Source organism: Ursus americanus, chromosome 29, assembly GCF_024610735.1.
Source record: "Ursus americanus isolate L20-20 chromosome 29, mUrsAme1.1.p, whole genome shotgun sequence".
NCBI lineage: Eukaryota > Metazoa > Chordata > Mammalia > Carnivora > Ursidae > Ursus > Ursus americanus.
Window position 1 is genome coordinate 30,558,539 of NC_142155.1, and position 6,000 is coordinate 30,564,538.

Genomic DNA, 6,000 nt, shown 5'->3' on the forward strand with positions numbered 1-6,000 from the left:
GGAATTCAGTCTGCATCTTGGCATGCATCTTTTTGCCTCCATCCCCCCCACAGGTTTGCTTTCAAGTTCTCAGCAGAAGAGGGGTGGCCAGTGGCCAAGCTCTGGCTGCCGCCTTACCCTCATGAAGACGTTTCGCTGCATATGCCATGCAATGTGCTAAGAAGACCAGCTTTGCCTCGAGGCAGCTCTTGCAAGGATTTAAAGAACCACAAACTCAACAAGCCCATCATACTTCCTGAAATTCTCACTAGTAGAAGGCTCCTATTGGAATTAATTATCCCAAGGGCTCATCAGATCGGGGCTGCTCCTCAGCTGGTCTGCACTGTCACAGCGCATGGGTCGCTATGGTCGGCTTCCATTTTGATTGGCCGTGGTGTCCATTCTTTTTTTTTTAATAATAATTTTTATTATGTTATGTTAGTCACCATACAGTACATCCCTAGTTTTTTATGTAAAGTTCCATGATTCGTTACTTGCATATAACACCCAGTGCACCATGCAATATGTGCCCTCCTTAATATCCATCACCAGCCTATCCCAATTCCCCCACCCCCTCCCCTCTGAAGCCCTCAGTTTGTTTCCCAGAGTCCATAGTCTCTCATGGTTCATTCCCCCTTCTGTTTACCTCCCCTTCCTTCTCCCCTTTCTTCTCCTACAGATCTTCCTACTTCTTATGTTCCATAAATGAGTGAAACCATATGCCACTTTGGAAAACAGTGTGGAGGTCCCTTAAAAAGTTAAAAATTGAGCTACCCTATGATCCAGCCATTGCACTACTGGGTGTTTACCCCAAAGATACAGACATAGTGAAGAGAAGGGCCATATGCACCCCAATGTTCATAGCAGCATTGTCCACAATAGCCAAATTGTGGAAGGAGCCGAGATGCCCTTCAACAGATGACTGGATTAAGAAGATGTGGTCCATATATACAATGGAATATTACTCAGCCATCAAAAAGAACGATTTCACAACATTTGCAGCAACATGGACGGGACGGGAGGAGATAATGCTAAGCGAAATAAGTCAAGCAGAGAAAGACAATTATCATGTGGTGTCCATTCTGATTGGGTGTGGCATCCATTCAAATGGCCTTGACATCCCTCCTGATTGTTAGAGCCAGTGTCAAGCTGATTGTTACATATTGTAAACGTATTAAATGCAATAAATGGAGCCAGGCAACCAGCAGGTGCAGATAATGTATCAGAATAACTGGGTGACAGCTAGCCAAAGGCATGGCTGGGTCTGCAATGAGCAGTCGACCTGAAAATTTCCTGCTGTTGTGTGAGAATAAGACCCTCTCCCAGGTCTGTCCGAGATGTCATTGCAAAATAGCTAGAGATCAATGTTTATTTTCCCAACCCTGCCTAAGCAGGAAAGCTACAGAGAGGATGAATGTCAGTCTCCCTGGTGGGGAAAGACTGAGCCCACAGCATCTTACGGGTGATTACTTTATCTCCCCTTCCTCCCCAGCCTCACGTTCTGTAAGACCTGAACATTTTCCATTACTGTCCCAAACCCATTCTGGCCTCAACTCAGCCCTAATCAAGCCAGGCAGTAAATTAGAAGCCCCATGTCAATGAATGGGCATGTTTCGAATTTATTTGTAATTAGTCATATAAACTGATGGCTTATAGAAGTGAGGTGAGACTTCTGTGCGCCCCCTACCCCCAACTCTTTGGCATTAGCCCCATTCTCTCAGTCAATAGTCCTCCACATCCCATTAATTTCACAGGCATGAATGCTCTGTTCTGAACCACAGCCCTCTCACACGAGTCTTTACCCTCACATAATATTAGTGACACCCTGTGACCCTTAGAAGTAGCTCAAGGATTCCCCTCTTCTCCAGGTGACTTCTCCAATCGCCTCATCTCTCTGCCATTTCCAACAGAAAGAGTTCTGAAATCATGACGTCTCAGGACAAAGTTAGATCTCAGTCCTAGGCAATGAAGCTATGGCTGGGAGGAGATGTCAAGGGTGTGAATGTGGCCAGGGTTCTCATTCTCCTGGGTTCTTCTTTTTGTGTGCATCCTCACTATCAGAGTGGTGAGAGTAAAACCACATATAGGCCCAGCAGTAAGAGGCCCAAGAGACCTGACTTTAGGTTTTGGATTAGAGGAGAAAAATGGGGTCATTACCTTTTACTTCCTCAGGGATGACACCAGACAAGAATATGGGGCCAAAGTCTGAGTTAGAAATAAAGCATGTTCCCTTTGCCCTCCTACCTCAGGAGCTTGTGGCAATAATAAGCAGCAGGTCAAGTACTGGAGTTTTGTGATCTTGGACAAATTCATTTCAACAGACACATAGCAGGCCTCTTTCCCTGGGTTCAGGGGACTCTTCACCATCTTCTTCTCTACTGGTTAGGGTTCTGCTTCTGATGGACAGAAGTTCTTGGATGCACAAGGCACCCACCCTCCAGACAAAGAGTTTTGCCCCTTCCAAACACTCTTGCTGCTGAGTCCCACCCACCATATTGGCACCCTCGGGTGTTTTCATCAACAGGTGTTCAACTCAAGTTCAGGCATGGATATTGTGAGACACTCAGCCATTCTCCTTGAGGGCCAGTCATAGAATTGGCTTCACACCTCCTTATATGCTCCCCTCTTTTGCTGCCCTATCTTAGAAGGTTGAGATTGCCTTGCAGCCATGTCAGTTGAAGTGCTTGATATGTATTCAAAAGTGGAATTGTTGTCCGTGAATCGTCACCATTACTATCTATCTGTGATTATGTCAGAGGAAAGTAGCAAAACATGAGAAAGTTATTACACAAATTAAATTTTCAGTGGATTGGCATGCAAGCCATAGTGCTTATGAAAGTCTGTTGAGAGATTTGCTGTCCTCCCTAAAGATTTTAGATTGTCTGCTTTTGAGAAAGAAGTGTTCTCATAAATAATACAACCCAAGTGACCCACGGTCTACAACCTTCTACAAACTTATGTCTATATTCATGTAAAATAACTCAGGTCTCTATCCTCTGTAACTGTGGGGATTCAGTGACCCTCAAGTATTTCTCAGGATTTCTATAAGATATTTATAAGTTTTTGGAACTTGCCTATACCTATCAGCCCCAAACCACTGTTCCTGGTTTCCCCCTAATCATATCAGATTTCAGCCTGTGTTCTTATCTATACCATGGCTCCCAAGTGCAGATCAGCCTCCTTTTACTCCCCAAAGCAAACCCAACACTTGCCTTGTATGGAACAGACTTTGACAGTTTGGAGCTAACATAGGGGGATTACAACAGAGGACAGGATAAAGTTAAAACTGGATATTGCTGAGAATAATTGGATATTAGATACCGATGTTAATGAAGTTGATCGCCTAAGCCCTTCATGAGGCCACCACAGGCCTTCAGGTCTTTCACAAATCGGAGTTCTTCTCTTATCACATTTCTGAGCCAAGCTTCAGCCTGCTACCACCTCCCTTTCCCCAATGGCAAGCCCTTGGGCTAGCCCAAAGGACACTGAAATTTTCATAAAAATTATGCAAAGCTATTTTACGCCTGTCTTTAATTCAAATGCATCCGTATAAATAAACCATGATGTATAATCATTAACCATCAAATGTTTTCTTTAAACATTCTAAAATATTGAAATGTTTTCTTTAAAAAGAAAAGACCAACTCCATTCTTAAGAGCAGGTCTGTCTTCTTTCTAGGTAGTGGCATGACTATAACTTTGAAAAGCAGCACCTTCTTTCTTTGCTTCCACCCTGATAGGTCAATCCGAGGATTTATTCCAATCCCTGTGGAGGGCTTTTTGTGTTTTTCGTTTTCTTAAACATTTCCAGGTGGAATTTAAAGGTGTCCTTGTAGTTGGAAGAGAAAGGGAAGATCGTACTTACAAACTAAGATGGCCTTTTGTCTGATGAACAGAAGTTAAGATGATACAGACTCTGCTGTGCCAGGTGTCCCCAAGTCTCATGGGGGTGAGTCCTCAAACTGGAATTCAAGAGAAGAGGATTATTTTGTAGAAAGGGAGGCTGAATAACACAAGTCAAGGAGATAGCTCTCTTAGAAATCAGAAGCCTGCTGCTGACAGATTGCTGGAGAACACGTGTGTGAGGGGACCAGGCCAGGAGGAAGGGTGGGGGAGGCTGTGGTCAGCTGCAGCGTGTGGAGGATGCCACCCCGGTGTAGATGATGGAACATGCCAAGGGCCGAGTGTCTGGCCAGTGCTAGAATTTGAAGGCATTCTTTCAGGGCCTTGCGGGTTGGGCAGGAAACCTATCTCATGAGGGCGGGAGGATCTTAAAAGGGAGTGGGGAGGCGGTTATTGTTGTGATGGAAAATTCTCTATTGATTTCAAGTGAAGAAAAAGAGGGAAATGCCTCAATTCGGCCAAATGGTTTATTTTGGGGAGTTATTTATTTTTAAATATAAAATAAAATGAATAAATCAGCATGGGTACTGATTCCCGTACCCCTTTTTAACAGTGAGGGGCCAAGTGTAACTAAAGAAAATTAAAAGCTGGTCTGGCATGAAGTAATGTTTGAGAACTTTATTATCAATTTGAAGACGAGGAAGCACAGAGGAGACGGTGTACTGTCTTAAGGCTGTTGCAAATATGTGCAATCTGACTGTGACTAATTCGGATCTCAAGAAATCCCCTCTCTTCATTCCATACAATACAGTCTTCTTGTGGTTTCAGCCCCTTCCCAAAATAACATTAGAATCACCCACATCAGAGGGTGAAGTAAGCGATGGGGGCGCGGGATATTGGCCGAAGGCATGGGATCACCTTAGAGGTATTTGGGTATCCTTGTGAGCACTTGGTGGCTTGTTGAACACCACTTTAATTCCTAGTTGGCTTGACACTTGGGTTCTTATTTTCGGATGAATCCCAAACCGTACAGATCCTACCTTTGACCGGAAGGATGACACAAGGATCTGAGACACTAAGAGGATGACCTTAGTTTAATAGCTAAGGAGAGCAAGCCAGCTGATGCAAAAAGGCAGGAAGCTAAAGCACAGCCAGTTCCTGGACAAGCTCTGATTCCGTGCCCAGGAGGTTTACATGGAAGTCCCAAGCATCCCTCCATTGGACAGAAGTCAAGCGACATCACCACCTGGTTAAAAAAAAAAAAAAAAAAAGCAATGCGTTGCTATAAACCAGTATTCCTGCAGAGGACACTCAGAAGTATATTTAAGACATAGGGACAAAGAGGAACATGAACTCAAACATATATATAACATGAATATACAAGTTAGGCTGAACTGGAAGAAGAGAGTCAGGGAGGTCAGTGTCCTGATGGGGTGACTAGCTGTCCTGGTTTCCCAGGACATGGGACTGGGAGTGATTAATCAGGGAGACTTCTGAATAAACCCGAATAGTCACCCTGATCCACGGTGAGTGACGGAAGTGACGATACAAGAGTCAAAAGAGATCTTTTTGTGGCGGTCACGTGCTAACTACCCAGAGAGAGGTCTAGGGGCTGGTTTCCATGCTGTATATTTGAGGGATGGTATGAAGAAAGCAGAGCTCTCTGACTCCTGCTTTGCTTTTGTTCTGTCTGGAAAGAAGAATGATCTTCAGGCCAAGAAGCATAAACTCAAAATTGGTTAAGGGTCTACCAAAGTTGAAGATGAATGTAGAGCTAAGAAGTATTGACCCAGCTGCTGTAAACGAAATCAAGAGTGCTAGTCTGGGAACTTTCAACCAGAGGGAAATGGCAATAAAGCTACCAAACCCAAGTGGGCAATATTTAAAGAAGACTTTTCAAACTTGAGTGTGTTTGAGGTCTTCCAGGGAAACCTGTTGAAGATACAGATTCCTGGGTCCCACCTTCAGAGAGTCTTACCTGTTATGTGTCAAAGATGGGCCTCGGCATCGTCTGTTAGCACTCCAAGCCATTCTCCTAAAGGTGAACCTTTAAGGGTCCCACTCTTCAGGAAACACTTTTTAAAAGAACATGGATGAACAACCAATTGGTGAGCAAACAATTGTCAACACCAACTGGTGAATGAACAAATGATCAAGCAAAAAGAACAGATTAGAGATT